This window comes from Cricetulus griseus, chromosome 9 (genome assembly GCF_003668045.3).
Source record: "Cricetulus griseus strain 17A/GY chromosome 9, alternate assembly CriGri-PICRH-1.0, whole genome shotgun sequence".
In the NCBI taxonomy this organism is placed as follows: domain Eukaryota; kingdom Metazoa; phylum Chordata; class Mammalia; order Rodentia; family Cricetidae; genus Cricetulus; species Cricetulus griseus.
The window spans coordinates 7,130,841-7,154,354 of record NC_048602.1 but is presented as its reverse complement, the minus strand read 5'-3'; the positions used below and the strand labels follow the sequence as shown (position 1 = coordinate 7,154,354).

General features: G+C 50.5%; 1 pseudogene; it reads left to right on the top strand.

The window, feature by feature from the left end:
* Positions 1-14,994: 14,994 nt before the first annotated feature.
* Positions 14,995-19,766, top strand: LOC100770061 (annotated as a pseudogene).
* Positions 19,767-23,514: the final 3,748 nt, after the last annotated feature.

Below are 23,514 nucleotides of genomic sequence, written 5' to 3'. Positions count from 1 at the left end.
GTGGCCTGGAGCTTGAAGTGATGCTCCTGCCTCAGACCTGCTGAGATCTGCGATCAGAGGCAGAGCCGCCAGAGCCTGTTTGTTTATTCCGCGTTGGGATGGAAGCCAGAGTTTTGTGCGTGAGGAGCAGGCTCTCTTCCAAATGAGCTGCCACATGCCAGCCTTCTGTGTCTTTTCCACTTCAGCACTTTTCTCTCACGGCCCAGATGCCTCCCCTCTGGCTCCCTCCTCGTTTCCCCCTGACTTCACTTTGCCCCTCCTCGGCCTTTGTGAATTTCTCGACGATGTTTCTGCAGATGAGGGTTAGTGTCCCTTTATCTGAGCATTCTCTCTAGAGCCCATCCAGCCCACCATGGTAGGAAGCGTTCGTGGTAAATCCACACACTACTCCATTGAGAGGAGGCCCGTGCTCGCACGGGTGGTGCATGCCTTTAATCCCAGCACTCGGGAGGCAGAGGCAGGCGGATCTCTGTGAGTTCGAGGCCAGCGTGGGAGGCAAACACTCATACACATAAATACAAATAAACAAGAAATCTAAAATGATAATAATAGCTGAGAGGTAGTTGTGTCTGCCTTGGAGTCTCTCACTCAAGAGGCAGAGGCAGGTGGATCTCTGTGAGTTCCAAGCCGGCCTGATCTACATAGTCAGTTCCAGGACAGCCAGGGCTACGTAATGAGACGATGGTGATGATGATGGTGGTGGTGGTGGTGATGATGATGATGATAAATATATGCGTAATGGAATCGCGGTCACACAGCCCTTCCCGGCCGGCCGGAAGGATGCTGATCTTCACAGGGGCGGGGAGGGGGGGGTGTCCGCTAAAGCTGAAGACCAGACTGGCTCCGGCGGAGCCCGGGTGGTGGACGATTCTGCTGAGGAGGGAGCGGGCTTCTGAGAACCCGGCGAACAGGAGATGGTCCTGGCTTGGCTTTCATCCTCGGGTCAGAGCCACAGCAGGGCCGTTTCCTAGCGACGGGAGGGTGCACCCTGGCGTTGGTGTTCGGAAACTGAACTGGAAGGAAGGGAGCAGGCGGGCGGGGAAGGGGGCGGGGTGGGGCAGGGGAGGTGCCCCGGGTGTGCTGTGCACCAGGAGGATGTGAACCACGCGAGGGACCGGAGCCCCTGGGGCGGGCTCATGGGGCTGGAAATTTGCCCCAGGTCCCCCCGCCCCCTCCGCCCGGGGACCCCTGCGCCAGGTGGGGACTGGCTCTCCCCCCCACACACACCTCCGAGCAGGCCGCCAGGTGAGCACAGGGACAGGGTCTGAGGTTGGAGCCCGAGGGTCATGTCCACACGCATCTGGGGCAATCCGGGGGATGGAGGAGAAGTCTCTCCACTGGCTCCGGGCCCCGGCGGGGTCTCCTGGAGTCCCTACTTCTCTCCCCAGACTCTCCGGCCATGCAGGGCTCACTTACACTCAGCAGTGCTCGTGCAAGTGACAAACTACAAGACGCAGTGAAAAGACTTTGTGTTTAGTTTTTATTTTTCCTTCCTTCTTCCCTTCCTTCCTTCCTTCCTTCCTTCCTTCCTTCCTTCCTTCCTCCCTCCCTCCCTCCCTCCCTCCCTCCCTCCCTCTCCCTCCCTCCTCCCTCCCTCTTTCCCTCCTTTCTTTTGAGACAGGGTTTCTCTGTGTAGTCCTGGCTATCCGGGAACTCACTCTGTAGATCAAGCTGCCCTTGAACTCACAGAGATCCCCCTGGTTTTGCCCCCTGAGTGCTGGAATTGAAGGCGTGCACCACCACAACCAGACTTTTAATATTTTAAAATAGCATACGCCGGGTGGTGGTGGCGCAGACCTTCAATCCCAGCATTTGGAAGGCAGAGGCAAGCAGATCTCTGTGAGTTTGAAGCCAGCCTGGTTGGTCTACAGAGTGATTTCCAGGACCGCCAGGGCTGTTACACGGAGAAGCCCTCTCTTGGGAGAGAAAAAAAAGGCAGAAAAGAAGAAGAAGCATACAAAGTAATGGGTTTCATACATACTTTGTTTTTATGGAAAATGGGTCCCCTGGCCAAAGGCGGCTAAGCAGGAAAAAGTGCCTGGTGCCAAGCCTAACGATGACCCTCAAGTTGAAAAGGAGAGAACCGACTCCCACTTGTCCTCTGACCTTCACACCCCAACACACATATACATCAAACACACAACCACAACACCTCGTTTTTTATTTAAAAGAAAAAAGAAAGAGACAGATCTCCCAACACCCATTCTTGCAGCTCTACCCATGTCATCCAAAAATATCCATAGGGGGGCGGGGAGGGCAGAATCCTGCCCAGACCAGACCAACAGCTTTTCACAGCAGCCCCTGAGGGTGTCTGGATCATTCTGGCTGGCAGCCCCTCTGAAGAATGTGTGCTTCGTCTGTTTCCGGATTTAGCTACTTGACGCTTTTCAGCTGTGGCGACGCCTCCCAATTTAAACTGTGTTCCTCTGAGTTACTTTTGCAATGGTCAGGGTTTTTTTTTTCCCAGTTATTCGACTCCCTATACTGAAAAGCAAAAAAAAAAAAAAAAAAAAAAACCCACAATCTGACTTTAACCACTGATTTTGTGCTGGTTAGTTTTATGTCAAATCGACACAGGCTAAAGTCAATTGGGAAAAGGGGACCACAAATGAAAAAAATGCCCCCACCATGCTGGGCTGTGGTGGCGCACACCTTTAGTCCCAGCACTGGGGGGTGAGGGGGAGAGCAGGGGAGAGGCAGGCGGATCTCTGTGATTTCCAGGACAGCCTGGTCTACAGAGTGGGTGCCAGGACAGGCTCCAAAGCGACAGAGAAACCCTGCCTTGAAAATAAATAAATAAATAAAATAAAAAATGCCCCCATCAGTTTGGCCAGTAGTGCATTTTCTGAGTTAGTAACTAATGGGGAGGGCCCAGCCCACTGTTGGCTGCGCCTTGACTCGGCTGGTGGTCTTGGGTTCTATAAGAAAGCAGGCTGAGCAAGCATAGGGAGTGAGCCAGTAAGCAGCACCCCTCCCTGGCCTCTGCATCAGCTCCTGCCTCCAGGTTCCTGTCCTGACTTCCCTGGATGAAGGACTATAAACTGTGAGGTAAAAATAAACTCTTTCCTCCCCAAATTGCCTTTGCTCATAGTGTTTCATCCCAGCTAAAGGAAGCCTAACTAAGATAAATTGTCTAAATATCCGGAGAGAATAAGCAATAAATAAACCAGTCGGAAACACAGAATTTGTATGAAGACAAAGGGTTCTTCAAGGGAGCACCCACCTCCTAAGCAGCCAATTAAAATTTCAATTAAGTTATTTTTCCAAAATATGGCTAATTGGTGCATCTGGGGAGGTGTCTGAATCCATAAAGCTTTTTGCCTAGCAAACCAAGGGAGCTGAGTTCATTCGGATCCCCAGCAGCCACAGAAAGAGCCAGAGCAAGCTGGGCATGCGCGTGATCCCGGAGCTGGGGAGGCTGTGAAAGGAGGGTCTCTGTACCTTACCGACTTGGAAGCCTGGTGGGATCCGGCAGCTCCAAAACAAAAGTGAAGAGCACAAGGAAGGAAGGTGCTTGCTTCACCCCCAACCCCCCAATGTTTTGAGTTCCTTCCTTTCTTCCTTCCTTCCTTTCTTTGAGACAGGGTTTCTCTATGTAGCTCTGGCTGTCCTGGAACTCACTCTCTAGACCAGGCTGGTCTCGAACTCACAGAGACCCGCCTGCCACTGCCTACCGAGTGCTGGGATTAAAGGCATGCCCAATGTATTTCTTAATAGGAAAACAAGGCAAGATTAAATATGAAACTATATGGAATGGGTCCAGTGACAGAGACTTTGGAGACCTGAGCACCAGGTTTTACATCCTAGCTGTTGACGTAATGGGTGTACCGCCTCTACTCAAAGTGCAGCCACTCATGCCGGATGCCACATAACCAAATGAAAACAGGGGAAGCTGCTAAATGACACCTTCCTGAAACAGCCCCCACCCCCCCCCCAAGTCAGCATTAAAGAAGTCCTCTCTCATTGGTGGTGGTTCGAACCTTTAATCCCAGCATTTATGAGTCAGAGGCAGGCAGATCTCTGTGGGTTCCAGGCCAGCCTGGTCTACAGAGTGAGTTCCAGGACAGCCAGAGCAACACAGTGAAGAACCCTGTCTAGAAAAACAAAAGAAAAAAAGAAGTCCTTTATTTCCTGCAGGACACCAGACAAAACTGGATTTTACCTTGTCAGCTTTTTTCCCAATTCTATTTCTGATGGCCTCTTACAAAGCCTGCCAAATACATACGGTCTTGATTTTAGAATCTGCCATCAAAACCCATCATATCTGAGACAAGGAATGGTGGTCCATGCCTGTGATCTTAGCACTCTGGAGGTTAGGGAGGAGGGGTCATGAGTTCAAGGTCAGCCCGAGATGAAAACAGCACCCAGCTTGGTGGCACATGATTTCAGTTGAAGTACTGGGGAGGCAGAGGCACATGGATCTGTTTGGGGCCAGCCTGGTCTACATAGTGAGTTCCAGCATGGCTCAGACTATTGAGAGAGATGCTGTCTCAAAATAAGAAAGAGAAAACAAACCGTCCATTCAATCTGTGAGCTTCCTGTGATTTGCGTGCGTGCGTGCGTGCGTGCGTGTGTGTGTGTGTGTGTGTGTGTGTGTGTGTGTGACCATGTACAATCATGTGTGCATGTGTGTGTAACATGGCTCCTCTTAATGAAGAAATATTTTTTCTAAAGTTTTATTTTATGTGCATTGGTGTTTTGCTTGCATGTATGTCTGTGTGAGGGTGGAGTTATAGACAGCTGTGATCTGCTTGTGGGTGCTGGGAATTGAACCTGGGTCCTCTGGAAGAGCAGCCAGTGCTCTGAACCCTTAGCTACCTCTCTAGCCCCCAGGAAATTTCCTTAACTACTACAGCCTTTTCTGGGCCCTCTCTGAGGTCTTTCTCTCTCTCTCTCTTTTTTGGCCACAGTTCAGATTAAACCTAGGACCACAGGCAATGCCTGGGAGGCAAACACTACTGAGCTCCAGGCCCAGAGCCCCACCTTATTTTCTAAATACAACCTTTTTGTTGCCCACATTTGCCATTAGCCAAGGACGGCTTTGAACTTCTGACTCTTCTGGTTCTGAGTGCTAGGGTTACAGATGTGCACGGCCATATCTGGTTTAGGCAGTGCTGGGGATCGATCCCAGAGCTTTGAATGCTACATGAGCACTCGGTCACCCCTTCGGCTTTTCTTCCTTCCTTAACTCCCTCCTTCCCTCCCTCCCTTTTTTTTTTTTTTTTTTTTTTTTTTTTTTTTTTTAGACAGAGTCTCTCACTTGGTGCTCACTTGGTAACCTAGTTGTCTTTTTGAACCGAGCCTTTTCTGAATTGAGCTCTGTTCCCCACGCTGGTCTCCACCCATTCCTCTTGTCCTGCATCAGGACTGCCATATGGAGCCCACATTCTGGCACTGGCCATCATCACAGTGAGACACTCACAACTGCAGGGAGCCATTTGTCAAGGGCCCTGGGCACATTTGCTTTCTCCACAACTGTTAGGGTCGGTGGCCATTAGGCGCCTCCTGGAGCCAGATGCTTTAGCAGCGCAGACATTTGCTTATTTTTAAAGTTTATTTATTTTCTGAGGCAGGCTGGCCTCTAACTGTGTAACCAAGGATGACCTTGAATGCACGCTCCTCTGGCCTCTCCCTCTAGGCTGTTGGGATTCCAGGTGTGAGCTGCCGTGTCCAGCGCTAGTTTTATCTCTCGAATTAAATGTCTAGGTAAATAATTGTGAGTGTGACCTAACAGTGAGATGATGGTCTAAAAACTTTCCTTTTTGACATTTTATTTATTTATTTATTTATTGTGGAGATACATCAGCTACTCTTGTGTTGTTTCCATAAACACCTCGACTGAGAGTGAAGGAACCGGCTTCCCTTTTGGCAGCCATAATGGTCGAACATGTGCTTCTATGACCTTGTCCTAGAAACCAGAAAGTCAGATGCCTGTCTCGTGACAAGGAGCCAATCAGAAGTTACCTGGTGGCGCTATGCTTTACGACCCTGGGTGTGCTTTACGGACAAGCGCACGACAATGACGTAGAGAGCATAGCAACCACCCTGGGAGGGCCTATGAGCCATAACAACCAGTTGACCAATCAACACAGGGCAAGCCCTCCAAGCCTGGAGGCACACCAATCGTGAGCCTGTGCATACCCCTAGACACTCCCCTTACACTGCCCTATAAAGATCTATGCGCAGCAGCTTCAAGCCGTCTTTTTCTAGCCGTCTGCCATGGCGGGTGGGTGAAAGACCCGAGCTAACATGGGGTTAACTCGTTAAATTACAATAAAGCCTCGTGCAGTTTGCAGCAAGCTCTCGAATCCGCCTGGTGATTGGGGTGACCGCGAACCTGGCCTGAGACCCCGGATACTTGAGTTTTCGGGGGGTCTAACAAGAGCAACTGAAGGAAGAAAGGGAGCCAGAGGGAGAGAAATGCCGCCGTGATTGCGATGGGAATGGGGGGGAGGCATGGTGGCAGGAGCAGGAAGCTGTCTGATCACATTTCATCCACACACAGGAAGCAGAGAAAACAGGAAGTGAGAAATGCTATAAACCCTCAAAGCTCACCCACAGTGGGGCTCTTCCTCCAGCAAAGCTACACCTCCTTGGGGCTGGAGGATCAGTATAACAGCACTAGTTACTCTTCCAGGGGACCTGGGTTCAACTTCCAGCACCTACTTAGCCGCTCACAACTGACTATAATTCCAGTCTGGGGATACAACGCCCTCTTTTGGTCTCAAGGGCACATGGTGCACAGATATACATGCAGGGACACCCATATACATAAGGCTAAAAAGTATTTTTTAAAAATGATATTTCCTGACACATGGTTTTAATCCCAGCACTCAGTAGGCAGAGGCAGGAGGATCTCTGAGGTGGAGGCCAGCCTGGTCCACAGAGTGAGTTCCAGGACAGCCAGAGCCACACAGAGAAGCCCTATCTTAAACCTACTCCCTCCCCAAAAGGAATGCAGAATAGAGCCAGAGGGATAGATGCCAGGGTTCGGCCTGTATCAGTCCCATGCAACAGAGGCCGTCTATTCTGGACTGATGTCTTTGGGGCTGTTATCGGAACCATCCGAACAGCCCAGTGTCCATCTCTGAATGGGAGAGTGTGGAACTGGAAACTCTTAGCTACCACACGGTGTTAAGGACGAGACAGAGGCATCTTGTTATTTCAGGAGGGCACTCAGTCCATGCTGGAAACTGGAGTCCACGTTTTATTCAAGCATTCTCTTAAATAGCTTTCCAATCGTGGGGGTAATATCAGAAGACTTCTATAACCATGTATAAAGCTGATAGCAAATAGTCCCTTTAATCCTAGAGGCTCCTCTAAAACTACACGTCCTCACCAGTCCCTAGGCACGAATAGAAGCACTCAGAATAGGTGTGGGCCCACCCAGGGCCTAGGTCTGTTGTTATGCAAACTAGGAGACATTCTCCAATGAGGCCAAGCCATTGGGTGATAACCAGACGATATCTAAAAGACAATGTGAGATTCCAGCTCCTGGGATAGAGCTTGAGGCCTGCTCTGAAATACCATAATTGGTATTTCAGATAGATCAGCAGGCTTGAGTTAGATCCCCAGAACCCACATGCTGCAAGGAGAGAAAGAACCGACTCCCAAAAGCTGTCATACAGCCTCCACACCTGCACCACAGCATGTACACACACACAATAAATAAACAGTTTTCAGTGCAGCATACTTTCCTGTTGCTTTGGTTTGCAGCTGTTAACTGATTAAATTTCCTTATCTCTCCTCCCCTTCATTTCCTGGCCCTTGTAAACAAATTTACAGCCATCTGAATCTTCCTTTCATCACTAATAGCTTTAATCTCTCCTCTATTTATTTATTTCCTTCTGGTGAATAAATCCATGCTGTGAGTATGCTGGGCTAGCACTCTACCACTAAGCCACGCCCCCGGCCCCTCACTGGGGATTCTAGGCAGGGGCTCTACCACTGAGCCACGCCCACAGCCCCTCACTGGGGAATTCTAGGCAGGGGCTCTACCACTGAGCAACGCCCCCAGCCCCTCACTGGAGGATTCTAGGCAGGGATTCTACCACTGAGCCACGCCCCCAGCCCCTCACTGGGGGATTCTAGGCAGGGGCTCTACCACTGAGCCACGCCCCCAGCCCCTCACTGGGGGATTCTAGGCAGGGGCTCCACCGCTGAGCCACGCCCCCAGCCCCTCACTGGTAGGCACACACAGAGAATTTATTTATTTATTTTTGGTTTTTGAGACAGGGTTTCTCTGTGTAGCCCTGGCTGTCCTGGAAATTGCTTTGTAGACCAGGCTGGCCTCAAACTCACAAAGATCTGCCTGCCTCTGCCTCCTCTGCCACCATACCTGGCTCAGAGTTTAAGTTTTAATTAATGCTTATTTAAATTTAATTAATGTTCATTGTAAGTGTATGGGTGTTTAGTTTCATGCACCACATGAATATAGAACTTGTATAGGCCAGGAAAGGGCATCAGATCCCCTAGAACTGGAGTTACAGACGGTTGTGAGCCACCATGCATTTGCTGGGAATTGAACCCAGGTCCTCTGGAAGAGCAGCCAGTGCTCTTAACCACTGAGTCATCCCTCCAGGCACCGAAGTGTACAGCGAAATGTATGTACACTGTGACCCAATAATTCCACTCCTAGGTATTTACTCAAGAGAAATGCAACCTATGTCCACACAGACCTTCATACATGAACACACATAGCAGCTTCGTTGACAACAGCCCTAAGCGGGAAACAACTGGAATATCCATCCCGGCAAGTGGATAAACAGATCGCCGTTTATTTGGTCACTGGCATATTACTCAGCAATGAAAAAGGAACGAGGCGCTGATGTTTGCATCCAGCAATGTGGATGAGTCAGTCACAGAGGAGCTGTTCAGGTCAGGGAGTATGTCACGGATGTGTCAACCGGAGACTAAGCAGGAGCCTGGAACCACGGAGTTACTGGAAACACAAATGTTGGTGAGTCAGCTATTAAGTGTAACAGAGGCCAGGCAGTGGTGGCTCACACGTGAGCTGTGGCACAAGCATACACACACACACACACACACACACACACACACACACACACACACACCACACAAAATAAACATTAAAAAATGAAAAAGCTGGGCGTTGGCGCACGCCTTTAGTCCCAGCATTTGGGAGGCATAGGCAGGCGGATCTCTGTGAGTTCAAGGCCAGCCTGGTGTCCAGAGCGAGTGCCAGGACAGCCTCCAAACTGTATTAAACCAAAAAATAAAATAAAATAATAAAAAATTTAAAAAACACATTTTTTTTTAAAGACAAATTTCTCTGTAGCTTTGGAGCCTATCCTGGAACTTGCTTTGTAAACCAAAGCCTTGAACTCACAGAGATCCCTTTTAAATGAAAAAAAAAAAAAAAAGAGCAATAAAAAGACAGCAGCCCCAGGCTGGGATGAAATTTGCCAGACGTGCACACCCTGTAGGATGCCAGACAAACCGCATACAGGGAAGTGTCTGGGGTGAGGTGGTGCTGTTGGCCACATGTGGCAGGAGCCAGATGCTAGAGAACCCTGGCGATGCGAGAGACACTGCCGGCTGCAGGCACATGCCACTGAAAAGCCTGGAAGCTGCGAGGCCGACCCTGCAGCCTGCCACGCTCCTTCGGCGCCCCCTGCTGGAAACCCGTAGCATCGCGGCAGCCGGCAAAGGAAAACGATTATTAAAGGGCCCAAGTTCAATTCAGTGAGTAGGTTCATTGACGGGTACTACACTAGTTTACTGCTATAACCACAGCAAGGCTGAGGCTGGAGGACCCACACACACATGTTTTAAGGCAGGTTGCACTAGAGTGGGCCCCTGTATAACAACATCAACAGAGAACAAAAACTCCCACCGAAATTCTAGGGCTGGTGAGAAGACTCAGTGGATAAAGGGTAAATGGCAATATGCTTGACGACCTGAGTTCAGACCCCCGAGATTTACATGGTGGAAGGTGGTGGAAGAAGAGAACTGACCACAAAGCAGTCTTCTGACCTGCATCCACAGCAGTGGGCACACACACACACACACACACACACACACACACACACAATTTATTCAAAAAAATTTTTTTATCAGGTGGTGGTGGCTCACACCTTTAAATCCAGTACTCAGGAGGCAAGAGGCAGGCGGATCTCTGTGAGTTCGAGGCCAGCCTGGTCTCCAGAGTGAGTGCCAGGATAGGCTCCAAAGCTACAGAGAAACCCTATCTTAAAAACAAAACAAAACAAAAAAAACTTTTAAAAAGCCAAGTGTGGGGGGCTGGAGAGATGGCTTAGCAGTTAAGAGCACTGGCTGCTCTTCTAGAGGACCCCAGGTTCAATTCCCAGCACCCACATGGCAGCGCACAACTCTCTGTAACTCCATTTCCAGGGTATCTGCTACTTTCGCACCAATGCACATAAAATCAAGTTAAATAATTAAAACATAAAAAGCCAAAGCCAAGTGTGGTTTTGCACACCTTTGATCCCAGAACTCCCAAGGCTGAGACAGGCGGATCTCTGAGTTCAAGCAAAGCCTGGTTTATTTAGCGAGTACCAGGTCAGCCACCGAGTACCAGGTCAGCCACCATTACACAATGAGACATACACACACACACACACACACACACACACACGAGAGAGAGAGAGAGAGAGAGAGAGAGAGAGAGAGAGGAGAGGAGAGAGAGAGAGAGAGAAAGAGAGAGAGAGAGAGAGAGAGAGAGAAGGGAGGAGAGAGAGAGCGAAACCTTCGATTTAGAGTGGGAGAATGTAGTTCCCTGGTTTCAGAAGGTTGAGGATGGATGGTTGCTAATGATTTTGTTTTCTTTCAGTGCTCTGGGAACTAACCGGGCTCAGCCAACTGGCTCCCACTCAGGGGTCTCATGTACTTGCTATCAGATGGAAGAGGAGGCTAGGTCACCGCTGGGCTTCTTCACCAGTGCCTATATTGGGAACACTAAGACAGCTGGGCTGGAACAGCTGGCCTGTCCAGTCCACGCCCCGCTGTGGTCTCTCCAGCCCACTGTTCTCAAATTATCTGCCAAGTCAGCAGCTAACTCAGGCAGGGGTGTGGTGGAAGCGGCTTGCACCCGCTCTCCCTGACCTCAAGGATGGGGACAACTGAGATGTGTGTGATTCCCATCCCAGTCAGCAACTGAGAGACTATAAGCCTCAGTCCGTCGGCCCCTCCAGTCAATTGTTAACTACTTGGCAACACTCTAGGACTCCGAAGAAGGAACTTGACCTCAGAGGGAGTCAGGCAGAGACAGTTTTAGAATACCACCCGGAAAATCCCTAGGCAGTGTCACTTCTCTGGTACGAGAGGCCTTATGACTAGCAGAATTATGGAGTCACGTGTTAGTGTTAGAAAGGAATACCATCATAGTCCTTTTTGGAATGTATAGTCATAAGTCCTTGCAGATGGAATGTCAGCAGCATCCCCGGTTACCATGCCAACGAATGGCAACCTCCCCACAAACACACGATTCAGCCTCCATCCCCAGTGGCCATGCAGCAGGCAGGCAGTATCTGATTTCCCCACCAAAACTGGTCTCAGCCAGTGGTTGACATTTAGCCTCTAGACTGTGGGAGTGAGGTCCCAAGTACAGTCCCAAAGAGAGGCTTGGAGCTCCCACATGTGTCAGGCAGGTTGCAAGCTTTGCTTGGCTTAACCTTGCTTTTTCTTCTCCCTTTTCTTCCTCTCTGTCCCTCCTTTTCCTGAGGCTCCAACCAGAGCATCATGCAAACAAGGGCAAAGCTTTATCACCAAGGCTGTCTCACCCAGGCCCCCAGTCCAAGAGGTAACCTCAGCCCTTCATTTTTATCTACTTGTTCTTTGTGGGGGGCATATTTTGGAACAGGGTTTCTCTATGTAACTCTAACTATCCTTGAACTCACAGAGATCCACCTGCCTTCTAAGTGCTGGATTAAAAGGTGTGTGCCACCAACACCTGGCCTGTACTTTTTTTTTTCTTAATATCTTATTGTAGGGGTGCTTTGCCTGTGTATCTGCTGTGTGCCATGTGCATGCCTGATGCCCTCAGAAGCTAGGTGAGGGCATCGATCTCCTGAAACTGGAGTTATAGCATTTGTGGGCTGCCACTTGGGTGCTAGGGAATTCAACCAGTTCTCTGCAAGAGCAGCAAGTGCCCTTAAGCACTGGTCCATTGGTCCAGTCCTATTTGTCTGTCTTTCTTTCCTCTTCCTCCTTTTCTTCCTCATCTTCTTGAGACCAGATGTCTCTGTGTAGCCCTGGTTGGCCTGAAACTCACTATGTAGACCATACTGGCTCAAACTCATAGAGATCTGACTGCCCCTTCCTCAGGAGCACTGGGATTAAAGCTATGCACCACCACACTTAGCAAGAAAAATAAAAATTGTATTGTTATTTATTTATTTATTGGTTTTTTGAGACAGGGTTTCTCTGTGTAGCTTTGGAGCCTATCCTGGCACTCACTCTGGAGACCAGGCTGTCCTCGAACTCACAGAGATCCACCTGCCTCAACCTCCCGAGTGCTGGGATTAAAGGCGTGTGCCACCACACTTGGCAAGAAAAATAAAATTTTTAAAGAGAAAAGTTTAAGGAAAAGGGAAGGGGGTTAGGTTTGGAGATGAGGCCCTAAAATTATAAAGAAGGCAGAGATACGTGGTGACGTTTGAGCAAAGACCTGAAGGACATAAAAATTGTAAGCATCATGCTCCCAGTAGAGGGGACAGCCAGACCAAAGACCCTGAGGTGTCAGGGCCTGTGTAGCTGAAGCAGAGGGAGGGAGGGAGATGAGAACAGAAAACATGGGCAGATAGTGTGTGACCTTGTGGCCCCCAGAGAGGATTCTGGCTTTAGCTGGAAAACATGGAGTTGTTGAGTGCTCTGACTGCACCGGACGAGACCTGACCCAGATGCTTCCCCTACCTGACTGCGTGTGAGGAAAAAAAGCACAGAGCCAGGAGGTGTGGGTGAGAGCCCCTGAGAATTAAGGTTCAAAGGTCGCCTCTGACAGGCCGTCAGAGCAGCCACGGGGGCTAACAAGGAACCCAGGTAGAAGCCTAGAATGGGGAGACGGTTCCTAGAAGCTAGGTGGCAACAATGAGATGTTGTTGACGGGGACAGCAGAATAGCAGCTACCACGGCAGCCATTGATGACCTTGACATTTCGGGGTGCTTGGAAAAAGTTCACCAGCTGGGCATGGTGACACACACCTGCAATGCCAGCATGTGGAAGGCGAAGGCTGGTGGGTTGGGAGTTCAAGGTCAGCCTTGGCTACATAGCAAGTTGGAGACTAGCCTGGGCTACATGAAAGCCTGTCTCAAAAAGGCAAAAGGAAAGGGAAACATTCAAGAGATATTGAGGGTAGAAACTAGTGAAGTAGTGCACACAGACCTTTTGTTCTTAGCCCTTGGTTTCTTGAGACTTTCACTACTTAGTTCAGGCTGACCTAGAACTTAGAATGTCCTGCTCTCCCTTAGATCCTGTTTTGGGGTTTTTTTGGTTTTGTTTTGTTTTTGTTTCTTTTGTTTTTTGAGACAGGGTTTCTCTGTGGCTTTGGAGCCTGTCCTGGAACTAGCTCTTGCTGACCAGGCTGACCTCAAACTCACAGAGATCCCCCTGCCTCTGCCTCCCGAGTGCTGGCATTAAAGGTGTGCGCCACCACTGCCCAGCAGATCCTAAGTTCTGGGATCCCAGGCATACACCACTGTGCACAGCTTTGTCTAAGGTGCAATTTTTACCATAAAAAGGAGCCGGGTGTGGCCTGGCTCAATTGTAGAGTTGCTACCTAGAATTCACCAGTGGGGATCCCAGGAGCAGCTCAATAATACAGTGACTGGCTAGTGTGCACGAGGCCCGGAATTACACCCTCGGCACTGGAAGCTGGGGGTGGGAAGAGAGATAGGTAAAGGACCAAGGAAAGGCAGCAGCACCTGAAGTAGTCTCAGAGAGAAAGAGGGAGCCCAGCAGGGCCATGTCTGTAATTACAGCATGGTGTGACCTCTGCAAGAAGCACAGACAAAGGCAGTCTGTGTTCAAAAAAAGGCCCATGGAAGGGAGTCTCTAGCTCATGAAACCAGGCAGCTCCAGGTCCACTTCCAGGCTGGAGCAGTTAAAAGGTTAGAAAGCAGGAGAGGGGCTCAAGTTTCCCCTTTGGCCTGCTGTCAGCCATTGCTACGGCTAGCCCATGAGAGTCAGTTAAAAATAACCAGGTGATGCAAAAAATTATCTCATGGCCAGCCATCAGGTGAAGTGCGTGTCAGTGGGGCAGGGAAGTCAAGAATCTAGAAAAACAGCCAGGCACAGTGACACACACCCTGAATCCCAGCAGAGGCAGGTGGATCTCTGTGAGTTCAAGGCCAGTCTGGTCTACATGGGGAGTTCCAGGGCAGCCAGGGCTATATATTGAGAACCTGCCACAAAAATAAATAAATAATACACAAAACAAACAAAATTAGGGAAACAAGTCTTTCTGTTTCTAGGGATGGTATTACTTCAGTTTGGGGAATTGTCACTGTTTAATCAAGATGGAGGAGCTTTACAAAAATGGCATGGCCACCTGGCGGTGCTCGTGCACGCCTTTAATCCCAGCACTCAGGAGGCAGAGGCAGACGGATCTCTGTGAGTTCGAGACCAGCCTGGCCTAAATGAGCAAGCTCCAGGACAGCCTCCAAAGCCACAGAGAAACCCTCAAAAAAAAAAAAAAAAAAAAAAAAAGGCATGGCCACAGCTAACACTTGGGAGGTGGAGAGGGATCCTGGGTTAAAGGACAACAGTCAGGGGCTCCGCAGGGAAAAGAAGAGGAAGGAGGAAGGCAGAGGGAGAGAGGAGATGAATATGAGAATCTGATTCCCAATCAGCACTGGAAGAGTGACAGGAGTCAGCCTCATAGAGCAGTGAGGCTGCCAAGATAGAGTGTATTGTCCCTGTGGGTGCAGGGGACTCGGAGCTGGAATTCAGACAACACTGGGCGTGAGAAGCCCTTTAAGGGTCAAGAGTGCATCTAAGACCTTTAGTGATCAGCCATGGAATCGAAGCGAGGTAAGGAAAGCGTGAGGAGCAGTAGGAACACAGGATCGGAGACCCTGGAGAATGAGGAGGAAAGGGCACAGCGGACCTGCTGCCGCATGACTGAGGAGACTTCGGGAAGGTAGTGACAGCATGGTTTGGACACAGCTCGAAGGAGCATGGACACTACTGGTTTGGAAAGAGCATAAAAGGAGAACCGGATTCTAGACAAGATGTCCAGAAGAAAGTGACTTTGCTGGAAATACACAGTGAATTCCAAAGCCCAAGTGGATTACCCAAGGTGGGGTCTGGGCGGAAATGGTTTTCCCCTCATTGAGGTTTGTTTCTTTTGTTTTTTGAGATAGGGTTTCTTTGTGTAGCCTTGGCTGTCCTGGAACTTATTAGACCTTTCAGGCACAGAACTCACAGAGATCCTCCTGCCTCTGCCTCCTGAGTGCTAGGATTAAAGGCGTGCATCACCAACGCCGGGCTTTGTTGTTGTTTTTTAAAAGGTTTCATTCAATCCTCCTGCCTCTGCCTCCAAGTTGCTGTGATTACAGGCGTGCTCCACTACACCCGCTGGGATTGGGTTGGACTGGATTGGATTTGGAGGGGGTCTGCGGCCCCAGGGGAACGGACTTGCTCCATCCTGTCTGCAACCTGGCATCCTGAACCCGGTTCGTGACCCAGGGAGGCTGACGGGCCAACCCCCCTTCACCCGGAGGACGCGGGCGGCTGGACATGGGAGCCCGGCCCTCACGGCGGCGGCTGCCCCCCCCCCCGGAGCTGCTGGTGCGGGTGCTGAGCCACTAGCCTCCCCGCGCGACAGTGACGCAGTGCGGGCCGTGTGCCGAGCCTGGCGCGACCCGGTGGACGGCCCGTGCGTGTGGCTGCTGCAGCTGGCCCGCGACTGCAGCGCGGAGGGCAGAGCCCTGTACGCCTGGGCCCGGCGCTGCCCCGCCGGCCACGACGAGCTCCCGCCCTGCGCTCTGGCCCGCTTCTCCCTGCTGCAACCTCATCTTCAAGCCCCGCGGAGAGCCTGGGTCCCGGGGGCGGGGCCTTCTGGCTGCTGGGCGGGGTGTGTGGTCCGGGGGCGGGGCCACCCTAGAGGGCGGAGTCTAATGCTTAGAAGGCGGGACCTAAAGCTCCGGAGCCCCAGGCGGGGTGGGGTGGGGGGGCAGGACTGAGGGAGGGGCCCAGGGGTAAGACAAAAAAGATTGGGCGCCGGTGGAAGGAGGCGTTTGCATTTATTGCTACACAAGGGTAGCAGAGTGAGTGAGCCGACCTGAGAGGGCGAGCGGGGCGAGGCAGAGGGCTGGGAGGTGGACCGAAAGCAAAGCTGGTTGGGTGACGGGGGTCAGGATGCAGGATCTTGGAAGATGGGTTCAGTAAGACGCCCCAGATTAAATGTACTGGGGAGGAACTGATGAGCAGGGCAAACTGCGAGGCCTCCACCCCTCTACGGGGACCGGGAGAGCGAATGCCTTATCTCCTGCCGCGTTGTTTTCTACAGACGTTTCAGAGGCTGGGGAGTGGAGCACGGAGGGAACGGCTGGGCTGTGGAAAAGAACTTGACAGTGGTGCCAGGGGCTCCTTCCCGGACCTGCTTCGTGACTTCTTTTGAGGGAGTGGCCCAAAGGGGGTGGGACCTACTTCAGGCTGCCTGTCCTATTTTCCTCTCCCCTTCCCTCCTTCCTTCGTTCTTCATTTAACAAATACTTTAAATATTTTTTAATTACGTGTATATGTGGAGAGGTGTAGTGTGCTTGTGAGTGTAGGTGCCCAATGAGACCAGAGAGGGCGCCAGAGTTCCCGGAGCTGGCACTCTGGGGGAGGGGGGTTATGTGGCTGGTGGGATGGAATTCAGGTTTCATACAAGGCAAGACTGGGCCATCTCCCTAACCCTGGTTCAGAGATAAGTTCTTAAGTGGGCCAGAGTGGCCTCTACCTTGATTTTAGCAGGATAACCTTGAACCTCTGACCTCCAGCATGCTGGGATTCCAAGTGTGTGCTACCACATCACATCTGACTCTTGTCATTGTTTTGGTTTTGGTGGCAGTGGTCTCTGTGACACTAGGAATGAAATCCAGGTCTTCAGGAATGATAGGCAAAGCACTCTTCCACTGAGCCATGGCTTACTGTTAAGTCTGTCAACATGGGTATTTTTCTTTCCCCAGTTTATGAGAAACTAAAACACAGAGGATAGCTAATATCTAATAAATTGGTGGGCTGAGAAAGTGACACACACCTTTAATCTCAGCACTCCCAAGGCAGAGGCAGGCAGATCTCTGTGGGTTCAAGGACAGCCTGGTCTACATAACAAGTTCCAGGATAGCCATATCCATATAGTGAGATCTTGTCTCAAAATAAATATATATAGTGAATAAAATAAATAAATAAATAAATAAATAGTAGAGTTAGAATTTGAACCCAGATATCCTGGCTCCAGAATTCCTGATTTTTTTCTCCTGAGACAGGGTCTCATATAGCCCAGGCTGACTTTGAACTCATGTGTAGGTGAGTTTGGCCTTCAATTCCTGATCCTCCTGCCTCCACGTGCAGTACAGGCCCATACCACCATGCTCACTTCCTCTACCATTTACAAAGTTCCCACGCATACCTAGGTTTGTCCTGACACGGATGGTTCCACTAACAAGCTTCTGTGTTATCTTTTGCACACACCCCCACCTCCACCCCGGAATCTTAGGAGGCCCCAGATCTCCCTGCTCGGCTCGGCTGTCTAGTGTGTGGCCCTATTTATATACATATCCAGGTCCGCACCGACATCGGGAGTAAGGAGACTAGCACGAATGTCAGCCTCCTGGGGACAGAGCAAGGTGGAAACGGGGCAGGGAAGAGTGTGACGGGAGGTGTGCTGTCCACCATACACCTTCCTGTCCGGAAAGGCAAACCTGAGCAGCTTGACTGGTGAGGGAAGACTGCCAGGGCCACCCAGGCCACCGCGATGGTAACCAGAGTGGGCTGCGGCCTCGCCCCCACCGGCCCGCGGGGTTGGACTCCCTTTCTTGGGAAATGCAGCTGCAGAGCTAGGGAGGGGAGGAGCCCTGCTGTGTCCCGAGCCCCTTCCTGCACTCCTGCACTTCCCAGGCAGGCCGGCATGGGTTGTGCACACGACCCCACTCACTGGCCCCGTGCTATCCATCTATCCATCACTCGTGGATAGTCAAGGCTTCTGACCAGTCGGCAACGCTAGCCTAAGAACCCTAGCTGCAGGCACAACCCTAGCGAGCCTTCCGAAAAGCATCTGGTCTACTCTTGGGCTCTGGTTCCTTCTCCGGGTCAACTCTCCCTGCCGGGGCAAGGCTCCTCGCTAGAGCACTGGGGTTCTACCCCTCAAAGTAGCAACTCGGAGCCCTTTCCTCAGGCTTGGCTCCGCCCCAGCATCCCGGCCCTTCTCCTAAGTGCCCAGCAGCACCAAACACTGTGCAAGTGGATAGGACCTTGGTTCAGGTGAAAGAACGCTCGGCCCTCAGCCTCACCCCTCCTCCTAACCCGGAGAGTTGGCTGGGTGGCAGGGACCTGAAGACGCACTGCCTGCCACCTGGCTGGTGGGGCGCCTGCGAGAACTGCGGCTGCCATCTCCAGGCTTTGGGTCCGCCTACTGGATGAGTGTGAAAATGAAGTGGTCAAGTTCTCTGCCTCGCCCAACCCAGTCCTTCAGCGGGCTGAGAGCAGCTGCCGACAAGTGAGTCCTGACTGTCCACTCACCCCTGGTCTGCTGCAAGGTGCCTGGATCCCACAGTCACGCCGCTGGGTTCCCCGTTTCATTGATGGGGTCTGTGATATTAGCTGCCAGTTGTTATACAACTAGACCCTGCTCTAGTTGGCTTACTGATTAGTCCGTTTATCAGAGCATTTATTGAGGGCCTACTGTGCTCAAGGTACTGTTACAGGTGCTATAATGCATGGACCAAAGTCCTTGCCCTGTTACTATCCTAGAGTTGTGAAACTCAACCACAGAGATGGTGACGGCCTTAAATCTCACAAAAAGCAAGCAGGAGCCAGGCCTGGTGGTGCGCACTTCAAATCACAGCATTTGGGAGGCTGAGGCAGGAGGACCAGGAGTTCTGGGTCTTCTTCAGGTTGAGTGAGTTCAAGGCCAACCTGGGCTACCCGAAATCCTGACTCAAAATAATTAAGTGGTGGTGCACGCCTTTAATTCCAGCACTTGAGAGGCAGTGGGTGGATCGCTCGAGAGCTATATACAACCTCTGGAAATCAATCATTCACAGATGGGTGGAAATAAAATTGGGGGAGGGTGCCAAAGTCTTGTGGTGCATTGTGTCCCACAAAGCCCACATGGTCTCACTACCTACCGGAGCCCAGCCCTCAGGCCTGCTGCAGACACTCTCACCTCAGCATCTTTCCAACACTTTCTCCAGAACCCTACATGGCTCCCGGTCCTTTGCATCTCTCCTCCAGTATCACCTCCAGGAGGCCTTTTCTGCTCATTTCTCACACTTAGTCTGCCTCCCTCCTGGAGAATGCCCACCGCTCTCCCTGGCACCAGTCTTCAGCATCTAGCCCCTTCTTTCCCTGCTGTGCCCCCAGCACCTGGCGAGTCTGCTACGATGGAGGAAGGGCGGTGCACAGCCTCAGCCTGTCACTCTCCTTTCCCACAGGTCTCCCATGTCTTCACTGACTTTGGCAAGGGCATCCGCTATGTGTCTTTTGAGCAGTATGGAAGAGACACTCGTTCGTGGGTGGGACGAACTATGGTGCCCTTGTGACCCACTCCAGCGTGAGGGTCAGGATCCGTCTGTCCTAGCCGTGAGCCCTTCGGGACTTCCAGGACACACCGCCTTCTCCTACATGGTGTTAAAGTCAAAGGTGGCTTTGAAGCCCCCAGCCTGAGCTACAGTTAGACCCTGTCAAAAAAACAGAACATCCAACAGGCCAAGCTCAGAGTCATAACAAAAGCTACTTACAAGTAGACAGGTTTTTATTTTTTATTTTTTTATTTTTTTTGATTTTTGATTTTTGGAGACAGGGTTTCTCTGTATTGCTTTGGATCCTGTCCTGGCACTCGCTCTATAGACCAAACTGGTCTCCAACTCACAGAGATCCGCCTGCCTCTCCATCCCCAGTGCCAGGATTAAAGGCGCCACCAACGCCCTTCGAGACAGGTTTTTTTTGTTGTTGTTTTTCGAGACAGGGTTTTGCTGTGGCTTTAGAGGCTGTCCTGGAACTTGCTCGGTAGACCAGGCTGGTCTCGAACTCACAGAGATCCACCTGCCTCTGCCTCCCGAGTGCTGGGATTAATGGCGTGCGCCACCAACGCCTGGCTTTCGAGACAGTTTTTAAAAACAAGATTTATTTTAATTGTGTCAGTGTGTGGATGTGTGCATGTGAGTGCAGGGATCCAGAGGGAACTGGAGTTACAGATGATTGTGTGCCACACATCATGGGTGCTGGGAACTGAACCTGAGTTTTCTGAAAGAGGCATTCACAATGATTTCTTTAGTTTGTGGAGACCAGTAGTCCTGAACCCTTTAATACAGTTCTTCATAGTGGTGACCTCCAACCATAAAATTATCTCTTTGCTACTTCAGAACTCTAATTTTGCTGTTATAAATGGCAATGTAAATATCTGTGTTTCCCGGTGGACTTAGGAGACCCTGGGAAAGGGGCATTCGACCTCAGAGGGGTCACAACCCACAGGCTGAGAACCACTTGTGTAGACAAACATGTCACAGTACATGTCGGGGGATCTGAGCCCAACTTGCAGGAGAAGGTTCTCTCCTTTAACCATGAGGATCCAGGGGATCGGTTCAGGTTGTCAGGCTTGTTGGCAGCCACCTTCACTCACTGAGCCGGCCGGCTCTCCAGCCCGGGACATGGTCTCATCTGCACATTTGGGGATGGGTTGGCTGCTTGCAGGGAACAGAAGTTAGCTAGGGCATTTGTCCTTGAAACCAACACGTTTCTACAAGGAAACTGATGTTCGGAGAAGTCTCAGATCCAGGGGTGCGTCTTGGCACCTATCCACCTGGGGACAACGCCCATCTTTCCTGCCCTGCAGCTCCTCACCTTTGCCAGGCTAGCAACAGTTCTCATCCTCAGAGGCCACTCCCCTCTCTCCTGCAGTCTCCCCTCCTGTAGAATTGCCTGGCACTGGACAGGCTATAGGGGAGGCTCCCCTAACACCTGCTCTAAATCCCCCAACTGCCCAATAAACTAGTGCTAAGGGGCTGGAGAGATGACTCAGTGGTTAGGAGTACTGCTGCTCTTCCAGAGGACCCAAGTTCAATTCCTAGTACAGCTCACAGCTGTCTATTACTCCAGGGGAATAGACATACATGCAGGCAAAAACACCAATGCACATAAAATATAAATGTGTGTGTGTGCCTGTGCGCATGTGTTAAAGGGGTTGGCAGATGGCTCAGAGGGTTAGCAGCACAAACTGCTCTTACAGAAGACCCAAGTTTGGTTTCCAGAACCACACCAGGCAGCTCACAACCACACGTAACTTCAGTTCCTGGGAGATTTGACACATCTGGACTCCAGGGGCAGCCACACTCACACACACACACACACACACACACACACACACACACACACACACCACATACATACACACACACACACATACACAATACCTAAAATTTTTCATCTTTTTTTTTTTTTTTTTGAGACAGGGTTTCTTTGTGTAGTCCTGGCTGTCCTGAAACTAGCTCTATAGACCAGGCTGGCCTCGAACTCACAGAAAATTTTTTAATCTTAAAAACAAAAATGGGTACTGAAGCAGAGGTCACAAGTCAGTGGTGGAACACTTGTCCAGCATGTGAAAGGCCCCATGTGTCCATCCCCAGCACCACATAAAGCGGCCTGGTGATTCAAGCCTGTAATCCCAGCGCTCAGGAAGATGGTTCAAGGCCATCCTCGGCTACACAGGGAGTTCCAAGCAGGCCTGGGATATATGAGACTTGGCCTCAATTAAGAAAATATGAGACTGCAGGTTTGTGTCTGCAAGCTGTGCTCCTGCCTGCCTCCAGTCCTGATACAGAAGTTCATATGGTCACGTGTGTACAACCAAAGACTAGCAAGAGGCTGTGTTGGTGCTAAGTATTGGAGGCAGGCTCCCAGGACCCCAACCAGTTTAGGTTTTGTTTTGTTCCATCGCCCAGACTGATCTCAAACTCAAAGCAATCCTCCTGCCTCAGCATCTACAGTGTAACACAAAAAGCAAAAGCCCAGAGACTTATGTTGGGGTTCGAGCTTCAAGCTGAAGATCAGAAAAGCGAAGTAGCAGGCCACTATTTCTTACTCTGCCTCAGGCTGAAAGGGTTGTCCTGTCTCCACGAGCTCTTACCAAGCCTCAGACTGCTGCCTCTCCTCAGCATGGCTGGAGAATGAATGCCAGCTCTGAGACCCTGTTCCTGTCTTAAATACCTCTCATGAATCCTGGAATTAAATGCATGAGCTCTGTTATTCTTTTACACGGATTCAATCTCGTGTAGCCCTGGGTGGTCTTGAACTCAGAGAGATCCATCTGCCTTTGTCTCCTGAGTCCTGGGATTAAAGGTGTGTGCCACCACTGCCTAGCTAGCTAGTATGGCTGCTAGGATTAAAGGTGTGTTATCACTCCTGACCTCTATAGCTTGTGGCTGGCTTTGCTTTCTGTATCTTCAAGCAAGTTTTAATAAACCATAAATAATATATCACCATACTATAGGACTGGAATTACAGGTGTGAGTCACCACCACACTTGACTGAAGGCTAGTTCTTAAGGATCCTTCCTCCAATGGCCATCTATTTAAGAGGGTCTCATGTAGCTGCCCCACAATCTGCTGTCACTAAAGACAGACTTAAACTCCTGATCCTCTTGCTTCCATCTCCCAAGGAGTGGGACTACAGGTGTGAACCATGGAGACTAGCTCCCATGGTTCTTTATCAATAAATGCCATGTAGCCCAGGTTACATTTGAATGCCTTGCTCCAGATTACCAGACAGGAACTCTGTGTGTGTGTGTGTGTGTGTGTGTGTGTGTGTGTGTGTGTGTTCAGATGTTTTTCTCCTGTCTGGCAGCTCCCAAATAACCACTCAGAGGCTTAATATTAATTATAAATGCTCGGCCCATAGCTCAGGCTTGTTACTAGCTATCTCTTACACTTATATTAACCCATATTTCTTATTTATGTTTTGCCACGTGGCAAATGAGGCTTGTACCTCATTTTCTATATGTCCTGCTTCCTAGGTGGCTGGCTGGGGACTCCTCAGACTCTGCCATTCCTCATCCCATCACTCTTAGTTTGGTTTTCCTGCAGAACTTTATCATGTTCAGCTATTGGCCAGTCAGCTTGTTTATTAAACCAATTATAGTGACGTATATTCCCATAGTATACAGAAGGATTATTTCACAGTGTGCGTGCACACACACACACACACACACACACACACACACACACACACACACACACACACGTACAGGGCTGGGATCAGTTGAACCCAATAATGTGAGCACATTTCCTACAGCTTAAAATTATTATGTCCACACCCATGATCACGAAAAGGCC